This window comes from Callospermophilus lateralis, chromosome 3 (genome assembly GCF_048772815.1).
Source record: "Callospermophilus lateralis isolate mCalLat2 chromosome 3, mCalLat2.hap1, whole genome shotgun sequence".
NCBI lineage: Eukaryota > Metazoa > Chordata > Mammalia > Rodentia > Sciuridae > Callospermophilus > Callospermophilus lateralis.
Window position 1 is genome coordinate 184,381,058 of NC_135307.1, and position 20,436 is coordinate 184,401,493.

Sequence of the window (20,436 nt, forward strand, 5' to 3'; positions counted from 1 at the left end):
AGTGTTCTATTTTAATATCTGGATTTTTGATGTGGTTCAGAAATCATAATGTTTTATTGACATTGTTATTCTCAAAGAAAGGATGAAAGAAAAGGTATTATAGGTAGAATTATCCTCAGTGTTTCACTGGGTACCGTGGCATATGTCTATAATCCCAGTGATTTGGGAGGCAGGAGGATTACAACTTTGAAGCTAGCCTTAGCGACTTAGTGAAGCCCTAAGCAATTTAGTGAGACTTGTCTCAAAATAAAAAAGAATTAGGGGCTGGGGATGTGGCTCAAGTGGTAGCGCGCTCGACTGGCATGCGTGTGGCCCGGGTTCGATCCTCAGCACCACATACAAACAAAGATGTTGTGTCCGCTGATAACTAAAAAATAAATATTAAAAAAAAAAAGAATTGGGGGGCTGGTGTTGTGGCTTAGTGGTAGAGCACTTGCCTAGCATGTGTGAGGCACTGGGTTTGATCCTTAGCACCACATAAAAAAACTAAATAAACAAATAAAGATATTGTGTCTATCTACAACTAAAAATATTTTTTAAAAAAAGAATTGGGGGTGTGGCTCAGTGTTTAAGTGTCTCTGGGTTCAATTCCCAGTATTTTTTTTGTATTTTTTTTAATTGGTTCTTAAAACATTGCAAAGCTCTTGACGTATCATATTTCATACATTAGATTCAAGTGGGTTATGAACTCCCATTTTTACCCCAAATACAGATTGCAGAATCACATCGGTTACACATCCACAATTTTACATAATGCCCTATTAGTAACTGTTGTATTCTGCTACCTTTCCTATCCTCTACTGTCTCCCCTCCCCTCCCCTCCCATCTTCTCTCTCTACCCCATCTACTGTAATTCATTTCTCTCCTTGTTTATTTTCCCATTTCCCTCACAACCTTTTATATGTAATTTTGCATAGCAATGAGGGTCTCCCTCCATTTCCATGCAATTTCCCTTTTCTCTCCCTTTCCCTCCCACCTCATGTCTCTATTTAATGTTAATCTTTTCTTCCTGCTCTGTTCTTAGTTGCTCTCATTATATCAAAGAAGACATTTGGTATTTGTTTTTTAGGGATTGGCTAGCTTCACTAAGCATAATCTGCTCTAGTGCCATCCATTTCCCTGCAAATTCCATGATTTTGTCTTTTTTTAGTGCTGCATAATACTCCATGGTGTATATCAATTCCCAGTATTAAAAAAAAAATAGTTATTCTTGGTGTTTTTAATTAGGAAATATTTTAATTTCTGTTTTAAAAACAAATAAGCAAATGTAAAAATGTATTGCGAGATCTAGGACTAATTTTTTTTTTTTTTTGGATGCTGGGATTGAATCCAGGGTCTCACACATGCTAGGTAAGTGCTCTACCACTGAGTTATATCCCCAAGCCCTTTAATATTTTTGAGACGGGGTCTTGCTAAATTGTTCAGGCTGGCCTCCAACTTGAGATACTCCTGTCTTAGCCTTCTGAGTAGCTGAAATTATAGCCTTCACTATAGCTTTCAGTTCTTTTCTTCCTTTTTAAAAAGAACTTTTAAAGAATAGTGTTTAAAAGTAGTTTCCTGCCAAAACACTCTGAAATATACTTACAAAAAGTTCATTTTTCAGCAGATTTATTTATGTTTGTTTCCCCAAGTTTGCCAAACTCCATAGGTTTTATATAAGTATATAAATATTTTTGTACACATTGGCCTCAAACTAAATCTAACTCTCCAAACTGCCTTGTATCTTTCTGCATTTAAATTCAGAGATACCATCCTGTTGGTTTTAGATAAATTATGGAGTAGTTTAAGCCCATGTGATTTAAGCTCAGCCACAATTCTTCAGTGATACTTGAGGATTTCATCTGAAAATATTCTGTTTATACTCTGAAAATATTTCTTTCATTTTCGTACTCCCACCCATTGTGTGAGTACATGTAGATATTGTTCCTCTTATATTTTTTTCTAACAAGAAAATACTTGTTGCATGATAAAGTCATAGAACACAAGAGTTGGAAGGTATATTGGAGACTTTTAATTATAAAGTTTATTGCCAGTTTATTACTGTGAATAACCAGAGCATTAAAAAATATGTTTATGTATCTCTGTTGATAATGCTTTATCTCCCATATGTCACAACTGAAACTTAATTGCTAGCTATCGTAATGTCTTTTGGCTAATGTTATGGATTAGATTTTTTTTTTTTCCTTCTGTGGTTCTGGGGATCAGACCTAGGCCCTTGTGTAGGCTAGGCAAGTACTCTACCACTGAGCTTCATCCCCAGCCCCCCAACCCCCAGACTTTCTTTCTTTCTTTCTTTTTTTTTTTAAAGAGAGAGAGAGAGAGAGAGAGAGAGAGAGAATGAATTTTAATATTTATTTTTTTAGTTTTCGGCGGACACAACATCTTTGTTTGTATGTGGTGCTGAGGATCGAATCCGGGCCGCATGCATGCCAGGCGAACGTGCTACCGCTTGAGCCACATCCCCAGCCCCCAGACTTTCTTTTTGGTGGTGCTGATGGATTGAACCCAGAGCCTTAAGCATACAAAGCATGAGCTGCACCCCACACAACAGTTGTGGTCTTGAGAATCCCCCAGAGGCCTCATGTGTTAAGGGCTTGACCCCCAACTTGGCTCTATTGGGAAGTTTTGGAACCATTAAGAGGTGGAGCCATTAAGGTCATTACAGGTGTGCCCTTGAATGGGATCCAGGGAACCCAGACCTTCCTTCTCTTTCCTTTGCTTGCTGGCCTGGAAATTTGCTCTGTCACATGTTCCTGCCATGATGTGCCACCATAAGCCCAAAGCAATCAGTTCAACTGATCATGGACTAAAAGCTCTATAACTGTGAGCCAAAATAAACCTTTTGTTTTATAAGTTGATTATCTTGAATATTTGTTATAGTCACATAAAACTAACAAGTAACAATAATACTAAGTTTATGAAGACCTGTACTAAATTTGGATTTCAAGTAAATCATTTTTATTTATAGCAGAGCAGAGACTTCAGAGGTACTTGTTTGTTTTTTACTAGTTTTCGTAATTGGTGTATGAAATCATACTAGATGTGTGGTTTAAGACTCTTGGGTATGGTTTCCTTTTTGCTAAGTCTTTGGAATATGCCCTACTTTATGCTCATTATTTATATAATACTGGAATCAAAGTATCCAATTTGGCAATCTCATTCTTCTTTAAGAATTCTTCCAGAATTGTTTGCAGTTCCAGAATAACTGCTGAGTTGTATATATCTTGCACAATGAATGCTTCATTAAAATTAAGGAGGAGACCATGAATCTTCACCTACACTGTTAAGGTCAAATGATTTTATTGGAACTCTCAGTATATTTAGAGTAATCTATACTTAGTGAAAGGGACTGGCACTTTTCATTTCTTTATACTATTTTACCAATCAATTCTACACCCTTTCCCCAATAATATGTGTTTGAAAGAAGTTCTATGAAAAGAGCCAGGAATGATGGTACACACCTATAATCCCAGCTAACTCAGAAGGCTGAGGTAGGAAGATTGCAAGTTCAAGATCAACTTGGACAATTTAGAGAGAACTTGTCTCAAATAAAAAGGATTGGAGACGTAGCTCAGTGGTGGAGCCACTGGGATTCAATTCCTAGTACCATCACACACACAAAAAGGGAAACTCTACCCTAAAACTATATAAAAAGATCTATGGTGGCACATGGGGTACAAATATGAGATGTGGTGTTCTTTTGGACTCCAAAGACCTTTCCAAGATGGAGAACTCAGGAAGGAGTCACTGCACAGCAGAAGGATGTTTTCCCAAAGTTAACTGCAAGGTCACTCCTGTAAACTAATGAGCCATTAGGAGCAAAGCTGCCATTTCTTAAATGACCACAATATTCTAATATAGGAGAATAAAAATATATACTTTTTGCTACCACTTCCCATACACTGTGTTTCTGAAAGATAGACTACTTAAGATATTACTTGATTCTTTTTTCAATACACTTCATTGTAGTAATAGTATATTATCATGGTAGTATATTTTATATATATAATGATAGTACCATTAGTAATTAACATTTAAAAAATTTTTTTTCAATGGATCTTTATTTTCTTTATTTGTATGCAGTGCTGAGAATTGAACCCAGTGCCTTACACATTGCTAAGTAAGGACTCCACCACTGAGCCACAACCCCAACCCCAGTAATTAACATTTATAAGAGACTTAGTTTTTTGTTGTTTTGCAGCCTTCATATATACAAACAAAGCAAGCACTCTACCACTGAGCAATACAGTAAGACCCCTTTTAAAAATAAATTGTTTTTAAAAAGAAAAATAATTTTTAAAAATAAAGAATATTGTAAGTAAACTTTATTCTCCCATTTCCTCATCCTCACTTTATAGAAGTAACTATTACTATTTCCTGGATTATTCAATAAAAATTATACATATTTGAACATAAGCATAAGAACTATTGGTTACTTTAAAATATAAGTGTGGTCGTATTATACATTCTGTTCTGCCACTGATGTTCATTTAGATCCATTTTATTCTTTTAAATGATTTCATTGTTGTATCATTTAGAAACCTCTTGGCTTCAAGTAACAGAAGCAGGACTTGGGAAACAGTGAGAACAAAGCAGGCTCAGAGAACCAGGAGCAGTTTTAGCTGAAGCAGCCAGACCAGTGTGTAACCATCATTGCTGTAGGACGTTGTCAGAAATAAATTCTGTCCCTTGGTCTTTGCATCATTGCTTAAGATTCAGAATCCCATTTGAGATATGATATGCCCAGTGGGAGAAGTACTTTCAAAAAGAGACTGGAAAGCTTGAAAAATGATAATTTTTCATTATGGTGGTATTCTGTTGTATAATTATGCCATAATTTATTGACTAGCCACCTCTTGGTAGATATTTAGGTTGTAGTATTCAGTTTTCCCCCAGAATAAACACTCTTGCATGCAGTGGCCACTGATCCCAGCTATTTGGGAAGCTAGAGGAGGAAGATCACAAGTTTGAGGCCAGCCTGGGCAATTTAGCAAAATTGCATCTGAAAATAATTTTTTAAAAAATATATTTTTAGTTATAGTGGGACACAATACCTTAATTTTATTTATTTATTTTCATGTGGTGCTGAGGATCGAACCCAGCACCTCGCATATGCTAGGTAAGTACTCTACCACTGAGCCACAACCCAGCTTCTGAAAATAAAATTTTATTTAAAAGGATGTAGCTCAGTGATAGAGTGCTTGCCTAGCATATGTAAAGCTCTGGGTTTGATCTCCAGCATTGAAAAAAAAAGTTGGAAAGAAATTATGTATGTCTCTGTGAATTTTTGTAAGCATGTCTGTGGGACTGATTCCTGGAAGACTGTGCTGACTCGAAGAGTATATACATTTAAAAATTTGATGGAAGCCAGGCAGAGTGGTATATGCCTATATCCCAACTACTCAGAAGATTGAGGCATGAGAATTGCAAGTTTAAGGCCAGTTTAGGCAATTTAATGAGATTACTTCTCAAAATAAAATGGGGGCTAAGAATGGAACTCAGTAGAGCCTGGGTTCAGTCCCTAAGTACTGCAAAAATATGTGATGGATGTTGCCATTTTTCTTCAAAAGTTTGCCTAATTTACATTCCCATTTATAGAGTGAACTTTCTTTAACTCAAGATGTAAACTTTTTTATGGCCAGATATTCAACAAAAGCCACAAAGTGTCACATCAGGTAGAAACCTTAATCCAAGTGAAGGGGTGTAGAGTTTCAACATTTATTAGGTAATAGTGTATTAAGAGAAGGTTGTTTGGTTTGTTTGTAGTTATTGCTCAAAACAGTGAAAGAAAAGTGACCCTGGCTTCAAATTTAAAAATTCATTTACTTTCATATAAACTCCATCCACTGATTTCCTTCACTGCAGACACACCTAGGGGAATATACCTTTCCTCTTGCTGACCCTGACGAGGATCTACCACTGAGCTAAGTACCCAGCCCCCCTTTTTTTGAGATGGAGTCTAAGTTGCTGAGGCTGACTTCAAACTTGCCATCCGACTGCTTCAGCCTCCTAAGTAGCTGGAATTACAGCCACATTGTCCCTGGCTTTTAATCCTTTCTTTGGAAGCCCAACTGGCCCCATCTGGGCATATTTTAGACCACACCCTTGTGGAAAATGCCTTAGAACAAAAATGGCTTTGGGACCTAGGCATACCTCTCTTGACTTTTATATTCTTCCAGATGTCAGCATGGCAGTACTTCAATATCTTATGAGCTTTTTGAATCTCTTATGAAAACATCTTTGTCTTTAGCATAATGACTGACTCAGGCTACCTAGTCCACCATCACTGGAACTAGAATTCTACCATATACCATTTAGCAATTTTGTGAATTTTGTACCATGGAGTGGTATGACCTGTTCAAATAAATACATCACATTTTGAAGAGATAAGTAGTAGAATGGTGAAGAGATACAGTGTTGAGGAAAATAGAGATATAGTAAGGAGAAAGAAAGAAATGGGAAATTGATTTACCTTTTATATCTCATAGAATATCTATAGGAAACATCTTTGAGTATTGATGAACACATTTGTTTCTTTATGGAAAAATGTAATTAGCTAATTAAATCCTTCTCTTAAAAGTTGAAACTGTCTTTATCAGTGCTTAGGAATGAGCCTTTCTGCTTGGAGAAATCTTTAGTTGGGTGGGTCAGAGTGATCAGAGCACTCTGCACTTTTCTCTTAGAACAGAAAGAAAGTGATAGAACTTGCACAAAGTACTATCAGTCAGCAAGTGAGAATTCTCTCTGGAGGAAGAGGTTACATCCTGGGCATCAAAATAATCTTCTAAGGGTCTTTTTTGTTGTTGTTTGTTTACTTTGTTTGTTTGTTTATTTGTATTGGATATTGAACCCAGAGGTTCTCTGCCAGTGAGAGCTACATCCACAGCCCTCATTTAATTTTTTATTTTAAGCAGGGTCTTGCTATGTTGCTGAAGTTTCAAACTTATGATCCTCTGTCTCAGCCTCCTGAGCTGGGATTTCAGATGTGGGCCATTGTGCTTGTCCTCTGAGTATTTTTTTTCTCCTTTTTTTTTTTAATAGGAAAAAAAAAAAAGGAAATAAGATACCATGAAAAGAATTAGCACAAATAATACATAACAAACGCATCCTTAAAGTCATGAGATTTAGGAATTTTAGACTATAAAACAACTACATTTATTTTCAAGAAGCAATAGAAGCCAAATCAGGTGTGTTGGTGCATGCCTGTAATCCTAGTGACTGGGAGGCTGACGCAGGAGGATCACAAATTCGAGATCGTCCAGGGATTCAATCCCCAGTACTGCCAGAAAAGAAAGAAAGAAATGGGAGCTAAGATTATTTTTTATTTTGAAAGAAAAGTAGATACTGTCAAAAGTGACATGTTAAAAATGACAAAAATACACATTCTAGAAAAGTAACCACAACATAACTAAGAATGAGAATACAGTGGAAGGTTTAAAAGCAGATTTTATAGCTGAAGAAAGAAATAGTAAACAAAAGATAGATTAGAAGAAAAGTATTTAGAATATACTACCAGGAGGTTAAAATGTGTAAAATGCAGAAACGATGGTAAGAGAATAAGAGGACCCAGTGAGAAGGTCTAATCTGTGTATAATGGAATTATAGGAGGAGAGGAGCAAGAATGGCACAGAAGCAATGTGTGGAGAGTGATAGCTCAAGATTTCCCAGAACAGTTGAAAGACATGAATTCACAAATTCAAATATGTATAGCCTCAATTAAGTGCATATATTAGAAAAGAAGGAAGACTAAGAACTGAACAAGCACTCATCTTAAGAAGTCTAAAAAAGCTCAACAAAATACTTCTAAAGAAAATAAAGGGAAAGTAATGAGAAGAGTAGTAATTAGTGAAGTATAAATATAAATAAAGCAAATGTAAAATACTGAATATTGGTGAAGCCAATGGTTTGTTCTTGGAAAAAAATTAATAAAAATGGTAATTCTCTGATGGTGTTGATCAAAAAAAGGAAGGAAGAAAAGGAGGACATGGATGACTTATATCAAGGGTGAGAAGGCCAGGTGCAATGGTGCACACCTGTAATCTAATCTATTTGGAAGCTTAAGGCAGGAGGATTGCAAGTTTGAGGCCATTCTCCACAATTTATTGAGACCCTGTATCAAAATAAAAAATAAAAAGAGCTGGGGATGTAGTTCAATGATAGGGCACCCCTGGGTTCGATTCCCATTATCTCTCTCTCTCACACACACACACACACACACACACAAAGAGTGAAAAAGAGTACATAGTCATTAACAAAATAATAAGATTAATAAGATAATGTGAATGATTTTAAACCAAAATTTTTGAAAATTTAGGTGAATAGATAAATTTGTTAGTAATACAATTATTAACAAAAGTTTAATCAGCAGTTAAAATCTTCCCTTAGGGAAGAAAAGTCTAGACCAAGTGGCTTCATTAGAAAGTTATACCAAGCTTTTATTTTATATTATGTTAATATTATGATTATTTTTTTGTGGTATGGAGATTGAATCCAGGATCGTCTTACACATGCTAGACAAGTTTTTTTATCAAAGCTACATCCCCAGCCCTATGCCAGGCATTTAAAAGAGAAAGAATTAATATTACACACATACTTCCTGAGAACAGGAAAAGTGGTCAGCAAAATTTTATGAGGAAGAAAAATTCTCAGGCACCATTTTACTTATGAGTATGAAAAATTCTAAATTATGTATTAGCAATGCAATATCCAATATTCTACTTACTATTGTAGAATAAACCAAGATTTTGTGGTTTAAAACAGCCATTTTTAATTCCACGAGTTCTGTGGGTTGAGAATTTGGACCAGGCACAATGAGAATGGATGGCTCCTGTGTTCCAGTGTTGTCTGTGCTGCCAGCTGGGGTGACTCATAGAGGGCTTGGAATCAAGCTTTTTGATTGTGGGTCTTCATCAATTTCTCAGAAGTTCTTTATAGATTAAGGAAGTAAGCTATTTGTTGAGACAGAATACAATTTTCCCCAGGTTAACTTTTGATTTTTACTTCCCTGATCGTGATTTTTGCCATGCAGAATATTTTTAATTATATGTGATTGACTTTGTCAATATTTTCTCTCATACTTGGAAAGGCCTTCCCCATTGTGTGGTTATAAAGTGTGCTGTGTGTTTTTCTTGTACTTACATGGTTTCATATTTGTGCATTTAAGTCTGTAGATAGAGTCACCTGCAGCTATTTTTGATGTGAGGTGTAAGCCTGTATTCGTAACTTGCCCTGTCTCAAAACAAAAAATAAAAAGGACTGGGGATATAGCTCAGTGCCACTGGGTTCAATTCCCAGTACCAAATGAATAAATAAATAATAAATTAAAGAGAGAAAGGAAGGAAGGAATCCAGTAAGCTCTTAGCCATGCATGTGGATAATCTTGGAATATGGCCAGAAACTAATGGATACTGAAAGATCACAGCCTTCTCTGTAAGTTGAGTCAACAAAATTGGAATTATCCAGCTAATATTTGTAAATATAGAATTTGTAGTTGGGCACTAAAAATTGTAGGCACTATAATTCAGGCAGAACTTTATTCCTCTTCTCTTCTTGGAACATGGGCAACATATCCAGCCCACACAGAAGTCTTCTCATTGTTATTCCCCTCTTACAAGCTTCTCCTCTGAGGGCATGTGCAGGAAGAAGTTACTGTCCCATCTGATTTCCTTCTTTGAAGCCGCTATTAATGAATGTTCTGGCAGCTTCTCCTCGTCTCCTAAGTGGAGTGATCCAGCTGCCCCTGCTGTTTCTCATTTGTGCGGTTAAATTTATCTTCAAGTGTATCATCTTTTCTTTTTGCTTTCCTTTTGGGGACTTTTTAAGATTTTGACTTAAGTATCTGTGGGGTCTTCTTATCTCTGGGCCAGCAGGTTTTGTTCTCTGCAAGGGGAAGGGGAGGGTCCCTTTTATCTTTTGCCAGTCTGATTCTTTGAACAGACATCCCTGCTTCAGGCTTGGAGTTTTTCCTGGCTCTGGGTTTTCATCTGTGGACACAGTAGCCTCTTGGCAGTTTTTAAATAAATGATCTCTGTTGTAAATCACAGTATTGGTAACATTTAGCTCCAAGTTACCTTTAGTTTTTTTCATGGACTGATATCCTTGTTTTCCAAGTTTTATTTCGTGGTACTGAAATCCACTGGGTATGTAGGGATCATCAAGCTGCCAGGAGCAATACACTTAGTAGCAGGAAATGAAAAGAAAATTCTGGGGTTTCTCCAGTTCTGTGATTGTCTCATCAGAGCTTTCAGAAGGAGAGTTCTTCTGGCTCAGGAGCTCAGAGGCTGCTTAGAGAATTTCCTGCTTACAGAATCCTGCCTCACACTCTGTACCATCTGCATCTTGCTTTTCTAAAATTCATAACTTTTTCTTCTTTCTGTTTTCTTTTTCGTTTCTTCTTGCAGGATCTACTTTGCTCCTTTCCCTTCCTTGGTCCTCATGTCTGTCTTGGTCATTCCTGCCATCAAGAAGCTTGCCTCAGGGCTGAGGTACCTGAGCAGAGGTTAGAGCTCCTTTCCTCCCATTTTTAGATGCAGCTTCAAGGGCTTCCCACCCACTCCCCTTCGAGGTCTTTGTCCAGTGTGTGCTGCTTGTGCACATTCCCAAGTCAGGCACGCGTGGGGGCAGCAACAGCACACCTCTGGGCTGGCCCTGAAGACTGGGAGAGGAGCAGGACCCTGGAATCCTTCTTACCTGATGGGCCAGGCAATGTGTTTGATATTTCAATTGTTTTCATTTTTTTTCTCGATTATAAATAGTTCTGCTATAAATGTCTCCCTCATATACAAGTCAGAGTGCACACATATTTGTAGTGCTTGATGTGTATTGTCCAAGAACTTAAAAATAACTTTTGATATTTTTTTCCTTTTGTAGAAGTAAATACTACACTATAAAAATAATGCTTTGTGGGTCTGGGATTGAGCTCAGTGGTGGAGCACATGTGAGGCACTGGGTTCGATCCTTAGCACCATATAAAAAATAAATAAAATAAAGGTATTGTGTCTATCTACAACTGAAAAAAAATTTTAATAATGCTTTGTAACAAAATTTGAAGTATCAATAAGAAAATGAGAAATAACTAACAGTGTGATCACTCTAGAGATTCTTCCATTCTTCCATGGACTGATTCTTCCATTCTCTTATATATGCAAAATTAACAGGAGCCAGCCTGGTGTAGTGGTAAGCACCTGTAATCCCAGTGACTCTGGAGCCTGAGGCAGGAGTATCACAACTTCAAGGCCATCTTTGGCAATTTAGTGAGACCTTGTCTCAAAACAAAAGAATAAAAAGGGCTTGGGATGTAGCTCAGTGGTAATGCACCCCTCTGCGTTTCAATGGCCTAACTAGACTTAAACTGTGCCTCAGTTTGCCCATCTCTAAAATGGGATGGCAGCTGGGCACAGTGGTACACACCTGTAATCCCAGCAACTCAGGAGGCATAGGCAGGAAGATTGCTCTCAAGGCCAACCTTGGCAATTTAGTGAGATCCTGTCTCTCAAAATAAATTTTAAAATGGCTGGGGGTGTAGCTTAATGGTAAAGTACCCCTGAGTTCAGTCAATCCCCAGTACCAATGAAAAATGAAACGAAATGGGATGATAACAGAAACTTGGTGTGGCCACAAGGATTAAATGAGATGATGCATGCAGCCTCCTTGGCTAGTGTCCAGTACCTAGGAAGAACACCATACTCCTTACAGAACTGACATTTTAATATGGAATAGGGAGGTAGTGGTGAGATACTGGCAGTAAATGAATGAACAAGAAAACTGGCAGTGTTACACCGACAAAGTGATGTGACAGGTGGCTGGGTGCTCATCTTAGTTTAGGTGGGTTGAGGAAGTCCTTCTGAAGAATTGACATTTTAGCTAAGGTCTGAATGATAAGGATATTCTTGTATTCCTAGAATTTCTGGAAGTAGAATCATGAGATCAAACATTCCATACTGGGCTGGGGATGTAGCTCAGGGCTGAGCATTTGCTACCATGTGTGAGGCCCTGGGTTCCATCCTCAGGACCAAATGAGATAATAATTTTGGTCACTGGGAAATATAGTTCACCGTGTTATAGTCAGGGTGTCGAGTTGGGGTCCAGGTCCTTGGTGTCCTAACAAAGAATTCAGCAAGACACATAAAAGCCGCAGGCAGAGTACAGATTTCTTGAAGTTGAAGGTGAAAGTAGCACTCTGTGTGTGGGGGGGGAAGGGGTAGGGTGCTCAAGGACTGCTCCTCTGGAAATTAGTGTTTTCTATGGAGCCGGAGCCTGGAGGCATTCTCTTCCCTAAACAGACTGATCAGGGATCTTACCCCATTGGCTCCCATGCTGATTAGAATAGTGTCCAATCTCCCCCTATTTGTTACTCTAGGAACTTAATTAGAATACTGTCCACTTTCTCCCATTGGTTATTTCAGAAAACTGAACCTGTTGAGAGAGTTATCATGGGCCAGGAGTCCTCAGTAGTGGGAGTTGTCATGGTAATGAGACTTTTGTAAACAGGGACAGATGACTCATCTCCCTGTCTTGTCCTTAAGTGGCATGTTCTCTGCTTCTGCCATCTTGGGGACCCTGAATTCCTCCTAAAACACGGTAGTGTGTCCAAGGCCTTGGGTTCAATCCCCAGACTACCCCTCCTTTTATTTATTTATTTATTTATTTAGGTCAGTATAGTAGAGGCAAATTGACCTGCAAAAGATTTTTAAATCATTTCCGTTCCCTCTGTGTATGTGTAGACCTGCTGCTTTCTTCATTCTCACTAGTACTATTCTTTAAAAAGGAAGGTGGTGGTAAGATTGTCTTAGGGACCTTTCCATTTGTCTTCATTATAATGTAAGGCGAAAGATCAGGAAGCAAGGAAGTGCTTCTGAGAAATCCTTCTGTTCCCTCTCCCTAAACGGTTGCCCAGCATCTCTTGCATCACCGTGACACTGTACACCTTTCTCCTCGCTCCATGACCTTGTTCTCTGTGCCAGCCTCTGCCTGCATTGTGTGCCAGGGCTGCAAGCCTCAACATTGTAGCCCACTGATGTGCTGGTTAACAACCACTTTCTCTTCTTCAGAATTAGTCCGCGCCTGAGTTGGCCTGATATTGCTTTGCTATAAAAACAAGACAGCTTTTAGAGGTAGGCTGGTTTTTCCAAAAAATTGATTGGCAAGATTCTACCACCTTTTGGGAGTTAAAACCAAATAGACTCTGCCTATCTGTTGGTCCTCGTCCATCCCTTCTGTGTGGCATACAGTGAGGGCATAGGACACTGTCCCACCCATGTACTCCAACTGCTTCTGCCCTGGAATCGGTGGGTGATAAGACTTGTGCTGTACATGTGGAATATGTACGTAATTACATTGTCTGTGGATCTCAATTTTGAGAGTCTTTTATCATCCTGTGCCATAAGAAATGTTCTGAGTGTAGGTCCTGAGCAGGTACGGCAGCGTTACAGCTCAGTACATGTTGAATTCCAGACACCACTCAGGTACTATTTGGTTCATTTATGGAATAGTTGTATATTTTTAAAGAATATATATATATCAGAATTTAATTTCTGTTTGAAATCTTAAAGAAAATATATGTAGTTCAAACTCATAGGTAAATGGTTTGAAAGTCACATGTTTTTAAAATGTGATTTCTTTTTATAATCTTTTAAAACTCAGCAGCTTAAATAAAACATCCCGAGGGCAACATGTGTTAGCAAGGGGCCTGGGGGTGGCGTGGGGAGGGAATGTGTTTGGTGAAATTGTCCAGGAGCAAAGCACGGCTCACTTGAAGCCCAGAGATTTGTCATCCAAATATGTGCAGATTGCTGGTGCTATAAATAGTTTGAACTCAAGTAAACAGCCTCTTCCCCTGGCTGCTGCTTGGCTGTGCACATGCAGAACAGGCTGGAGCAGCATTCCACACCAGGCCAAGGTGCTTGTGCCCAAATCTTGGGCCGATTCTCTTCCTGGCAGAGCAGCCAGCTAGCTAGGACTTGAGTTGACTGGGGGTCAGGTGTTCACCCGTTTTTTCCCATTTTTGGCTCCCCCTCCTGCCCAGCCTGTTGTAGAGCTTCATGTATTTGCCTCTGAGCTGAGCAGTACCGAGCTGAGATTCCTGGCAACCGTTAAAAGCTTGGGGCCACATGGCTGTTGACTAAAGTAGATTCAGGAGGCACAGACGTTGTCTTTTCAGGGCAGAAGCACGCATGGCTCGTTTCTTTCTTTTGAAGCCAAAAAGAGCGGTACTGGTTGTGGGAACTGCTGCGGGCTGCCTGTGCCAACAGCTGATGAGCTGGATGCCAGGCGGCCGGCTGCTGGCATTTCCAGAGCCCCTTTGAACACTCGGGCAACATGATGACCGAGCAACTGAGGACATTGCATGGTTTATTATTGGATTTCCTTTGGAAAAAATAACTCTCAATGTGTGTGAGTGTCCCCCCCCCCCCCATTCCTGCTTCAACTTTATTCATTTATAGTGACTCTTGTGTCAAAGGTCTTAAGGAGGCAGTGAATGATTGGATATTATGTTGATAAGGGGACAGATGCTGAGCGCCGGTAGACCGAATACTGGATTGAGGATCAGGAAGCCTGGATTGGGCAAGTTACCTGACTTTTCTTTGGTTTCTTTATTTGTCAAGTGAGCTTAGTCCTATTTCTCCTGTTTCATGGGATTGATGAGAAAATTTAAAAGTACTTTGTGGATTACACCAAGCTAGTGGCATGTGAAGGAGAAGTGGTAGTGGAAAGGGCTTGCGAGCTGGTCTCCGGGCCTGGCCGCCTACTCTGTAAAGTAAACACATGCTGATGTCCCTCAGCCTCAGTCTTTATATCTGTAAAGTGGGAATATCAGATACTGGCTCTGCAAGAGTGTTAACAAAGGACTAGAAATAACATATGTAAATACTGATAGGACACACAATAGTTAAATGGCAGTAGCAGCAATTACTAAACTTAACGTGGAGATACTCATTTAGGATGATGTAGGATTCTGAAGAAACATACAGATTATAAATGTTGGAATAGCAAAAAAGGCCTTCTAAAAGCTGATTGCAATACCTGATAATAATAGGAAAACTTGGGCTGGGGATGTGGCTCAAGTGGTAGTGCGCTCGCCTGGCATGCGTGCGGCCTGGGTTCGATTCTCAGCACCACTTACAAACAAAGATGTTGTGTCCGCCGATAACTAAAAAATAAATATTAAAAAATTCTCTCTCTCTCTCTCTCCCTCCTCTCTCACTCTCTCTTTTAAAAAAAATAATAATAGGAAAACTTTAAAAATCCAAGAAATACATGGACATGATTTCTAATCAAAACTTAAAAAAAAGTTGGGTCCAACTCCAGGCATGAGTCTCCTTACCTCCCCGCCCCGAGGCCAGGGGTTTGTGTGTCTGCTTTTACTTCTTCCCTGCTTCTTCCCTTTCTCTATACTATATTACCTCCTTTTGTTTGCAGTGCTGCAGATAGCACCCCGGGCCTCACAAGTGGCAGACCAGTGCTATAACCCAGTCCCCCCCAATTTTTTTTCTTTACATTAACTATACTACTGTCATCACATATAAGACAATTAAAAATTCTTTATTATGGGCTGGGGATGTGGCTCAAGTGGTAGCGCACTTGCCTGTCATGCACAGGGCACTGGGTTCGATCCTCAGCACCACATAAAAATAAAATAATGATGTTGTGTCCACCGAAAACTGAAAAATAAATATTAAAAAATTCTTTCTCCCTCCCTCCCTCTCTTTCTTTCTTTCTAAAAAAAAATTCTTTATTATTAGCAAAGATCTCCGATTAACCTAAATATTGTTTTGTACCAGTTAGAGGCAATCAAAGCTACAAATTTCTGTACTCGTTTTTCTTTTTGTTTTCTTCTCTCTCTCTCTCTCTCTCTCTCTCTCTCTCTCTCTTTTTTTTTTTTTTTTGTTTATTTGTTTTTTGAGACAGGGTCTCACTAAATTGCCCAAGCTGGCCTCAAACTGTGCCCCTCCTGCCTCAGCCTCCAGAGTAGCTGGGATAACAGGCGTGTGCCATCAGGCCTGGTGATACTGCTCTTTCTTCACTTGTCAGTTTCAGGTGTCACCTGTGACATGTGAGGCTTTAGCTTTTCTATAAACTTACAGCCACACTCACTGTGCTTTTCCTTCCCCTTTTCTCCCAATTTCACAGTTTCAGGTTGAACTAGGAGGCATTGTTTTCCGTGTTATGACATCGCAACTATTGTTTACTGTGCACTCAGTACACACTAGTTGTTTTTCGGTTCTCTGTGCCTGTTTTCTTGGCCTTCACAGTGCTTACTCTGACAAGTGTGGCTTTCTTTCTCCCTGCTGCTCAGTCTGTTCACTCTTTCTCTTAGACTTTCCACAGTGTTTTCATCAAACCTGGGAGAGAGAGTCAGTCAGTTCTTCCTCCTGGAGCCTTCTTGTCCTCCTGCTCCAGTTACCCTGGTGCTTTCCAGGCCTGTTGCACAGCTCAGCCCCCAGAGCCGTTCTCCACTCCCTGCATTCCCTCCGTCTCCCTCTGGTCGCACCCTTGTTTTTTCAGTCCTGCCTTCTGAGACTGAACCCTGAGAGAACAGTGCCTGGCACATCCAAAATGTCTTTCTCTTGCCTAGTTGAGTGTAGAATTCTTTTTTTTTTTTTTTCTTGGTACCGAGGATTGAACCCAGGGCACTTAACCACTGAACCACATACTCAGCCCCTTTTTATATTTTGTTTTGGGACAGGGTCTTACAGTTTCTGAGGCTGACTTTGAACTTGCAATCTTCCTGCGTCAGCCTCCCAAACCACTGGGCTTACAGGTATGTGTTACCACACCTGGTTAGTATAGAATTCTGAGTTCCACACATTTTTTTTGAGCTTTCCTCATGAAAAGAAAGCATTGCTCCATGGTCTTCAGGGACCAGTATTGCTAGGAAGAAGTTGACCATTCTGATTTTTTACTTTTGAAATAATCTGTTTGCCTCTCTGGAAATTTAGAATTTTTTTTTCCCTTTTGAAATCTGCATGGTTAGGAGATAATATCTTCAGAATTTCTAAAGACATGAGATGTTTTTAAGCTTCTCATTTGTCCAAATTTTCTTTTCCTTTATAGAGTTTGTATTTTCTTTTTTTAGTCTTTGCCATGCTGTTGGTTTTTTCAGATGCCCCATGATACATTCTTCTGGCCACTCATAATCAATAATGAAAGAGTTACTAATGATAGACTTGGTTTCCTCTGGAATTGGTTGTCTACCCCACAGGCCTCTCCCCTGGAAAGCTGCTGAAGCTCTCTATACCCAATGGTAGTGGACGTGAGCAGGACCAGCAGTTAGACTGAGGGTCCTTCAGATGTCACAGTAAGGAGGCCTATCTCTCCCTGGAAGCCTCAGCTCACCCCAAGCTCCTCTTTCAGTTTATTTAAAGAGCCTTCTGCCTTTACCTGTGGTTCAGTACAGCTGCCAGCCTTTTGTGAGCTGCAGGCCGAGTGGGGAGGAGCTGGCTGGCACAGGACCTTCTGTGGATGCGTTGATTTTCACCCTGGTTCTCAATCCTCTTCTCCATTTCCGCCATCTCCTGGCTCAGAGTCTCCCCAGGTTTCCACACAGCTGCTTCTTTTCCATTTCCAGTGGTGCTTTCTTGACCCAGTGCTGAGCACCTCAGTTTCCATCATCATGCTGCTATGAACTTTTTCTATTTTTTAGAAAATTATTTGAAATGAAATCCTTTCTCTAATGATCATCCCCTAGAGGGAAGACCTGATTTGTATTTAGAAGAAGTGGTGCTTTTTTTTTTTTTCTTAAATATACTATTATTTTACCTCAAGCTTGGACTTCTAGAATGTCTGCGTGTGCCAAGTGTATGCATGTTTAGAAGATAATTATTGAGATTCCTATTCTGTGCCAGGCATTATTCTAGGCACTTAGACTAGACATATCAGAGGACCGGGAGAAAGATTGACCTTGTGGAGCTCATGTCTGGTGAGCTCGTACCTATAGTAACATGCTGAGGTTTTAAGAGGAGACCCAGAAGGTGCCAGGAGACCAGAAGAGCATAGGGAACTAACGAGTGCAGTGGCAAATGAGAACCTCAAACCAATAGAACTGCTTCCAGCTCTTATGGGACCAGGCTGTGTAGCATCAGGAAAGTCCCTCGCCTTCTGGGCTGTCATTCCTCACTCTAAAAGGAGACTACATGCTCTTTTAGTTGTACAAATCAATGACTCTCACATTGTGAAGAATTAGCTCAAGTGGCAGTCTGTCTCTCCAGTAATTGCCCCAATCTGAAACCTGTCTCTAGCTGGAGGGAAGCAGTTCCACTGAAGGCTAAGAGGGGCTGGGTGGGAGCAGTGTGGAATCCATTTTCTAAGAGCATGCTCACTGGGCAGGCTTCCCTTCTCCTGCCAGCTGTCCCTCCTACTTACCTCATCTGCTACCATTTGGACACACTGCATTAGCAGTCCAGAGGGGGCCAGGAAGTGGAGCCTTAGAACATCAAACCCCAAAGAAAAAACAGCCACGTAAACTCTAAAAACCCAAAGGAACATATTAAACGTGTCTTTGTTATCTTTGGTGGGGTAAACTGCCTCCCTCCCCACTCCAAATGACTTTAAGTTTCTGATTTCAAAACAATATTTTGAGTGTAAGTGTGGGTCCTTCTCTGGGGCTGCACACTAGGAGGTGCTCCGATTTATGTGGGTGGTAAAATGATGGATGATTTTTCTCCCTTTTTTACAATTCTTCTGTAGTTTCCTTTTTTTTTTTTTTTAACAGAAATTATGATTGCAAATCGAAAAATAATCAGAAAAGAAAACAAAATCTGCTTTTATTTATAAATATCAATATGGTTCTCAATTGTCTAGGAAAAGCGTGGGCTTCCAGGCTTTCTGGCATAGTGGCTAGAGAGTTTGAAATGTCACAACAACTATAACTTGCCTTTGGGGCTGGGGATGTGGCTCAAGCAGTAGCGCGCTCACCTGGCTTGCGTGCGGCCGGGTTCGATCCTCAGCACCACATACAAACAAAGATGTTGTGTCCGCCAAAAACTAAAAAATAAATATTAAAAAATTCTCTCTCTCTATCTCTCTCTCTCTCTCTCTTTAAAAAAAACAAACTATAACTTGCCTTTGATAGCGAGAAGAGCTGACTGCATTTTACAGAGGCTGTGTGGACTAGGAGAGTGGGGAGCTGTAGCTAGAACTCACTCATCCATTCCTTTTAAGAGATAGCACAAGTTCCTAGCTGACCAGGTGATTCAGCTGATCTGTGCCTGGACTAACCATGGGATCTCTCTCAGGGGAGCCTGTGGAGATTAAAGTGAGGTGATTTATATAAGGCAGTAGGACAGTTACCTGGTATGTGGTAAGCATTCAGTAAAAGGTTTTTATTTTCATTTATATATTTCCATATTACTAAGTGCCTCATGTACAAATGTGACTAAATTTAGGCACAGATCCTTTCCTTAAGAAGCTCAGTCTAGTGTAGGAATAAGACCTGCCCAGGAGTAAACATGTTTTCTACAATAAACATATACTGTTGGATTGAAATGTTATTCTTCATTTAAAAAAAATATTTCACATATATATTCCTTTATATGTTTATATATATTCATATATGTATATGAATATACCCCTAACACAACCAAATTCCTACTCATACATTTTCAAATATATCAGTTACATAATCATAAACTATAACTAAAACAAATTGTAAATATACTTATTTCCATAGGCATAATCCAGATTTCACACGTAATATAACAATGTTGCTTACCTTAAAAATATCCATAGATAAAAGTATATATATGTTTTGATATATAATATTACCTCTATATTTATGTTCATATATATTGATATATATGTTCCAAAGGTAACCCGTTTCTAAACCAAAACCATAACTCAGAACTACACCTAACCCTATCCATAATTGTGAGCCTTTTAAATAAGAATTATAAATATTATTTTGAATATCTATATATATTTCCCATATATATTTCATATATATTTGTATACATTCATATATATGTATGTATCCTAATGGCAACCAAAATCCTACCCATAAATTTTCATATGTATTCAGTTATATAATTGTATCCTATATCTTACCAAAATTGTAAATATCTGTCTCAGAATAAAAATAACTATATGCAAATCCATATCCATTTGAATATTTTCATGTATATTTTTACATATATATTCACATTTGTATTCATATATGTGGATAAAAATGTTTAAGCCCAGTGTTATTGTGTTGTGGTCTATTTGATTCTTGAAGATGAGAAGGGTGTGTTTGATGTACATAGATACTCTGTTGTTTGGGACATAAATATTTGTGATTGTTATGTCTTGTTGATGTACAATTCCCTTAGGTGGAATGAAATGTCCTTCTTTTGTTTCTTCTGGTTAACTTTGGCTTGAAGTCCACTGTATCTGATGTGAGGATAGAAACCCCTACTTGTTTATGCAGTCCATGTGAGTGATATGTTTTTTCTCATCCTTCTA

The 20,436-nt window shown here is 39.0% G+C and overlaps 1 protein-coding gene across 8 annotated transcripts in view; it reads left to right on the plus strand.

Annotated features, from left to right (window-relative positions):
* Nucleotides 1-20,436, plus strand: part of Pkig (cAMP-dependent protein kinase inhibitor gamma) — an 87,779-nt gene that overhangs the window by 24,826 nt on the left and 42,517 nt on the right. The window contains exon 1 of one of the 8 annotated variants that reach the window (XM_076849132.1): nucleotides 16,738-16,759. The exons of the other annotated variants lie outside the window; for them this stretch is intronic. The gene's annotated coding sequence lies outside the window, so the exon portion shown is untranslated. Of the gene's footprint in view, nucleotides 1-16,737; nucleotides 16,760-20,436 lie in introns of those variants that run through there. 8 annotated transcript variants of the gene reach the window in all.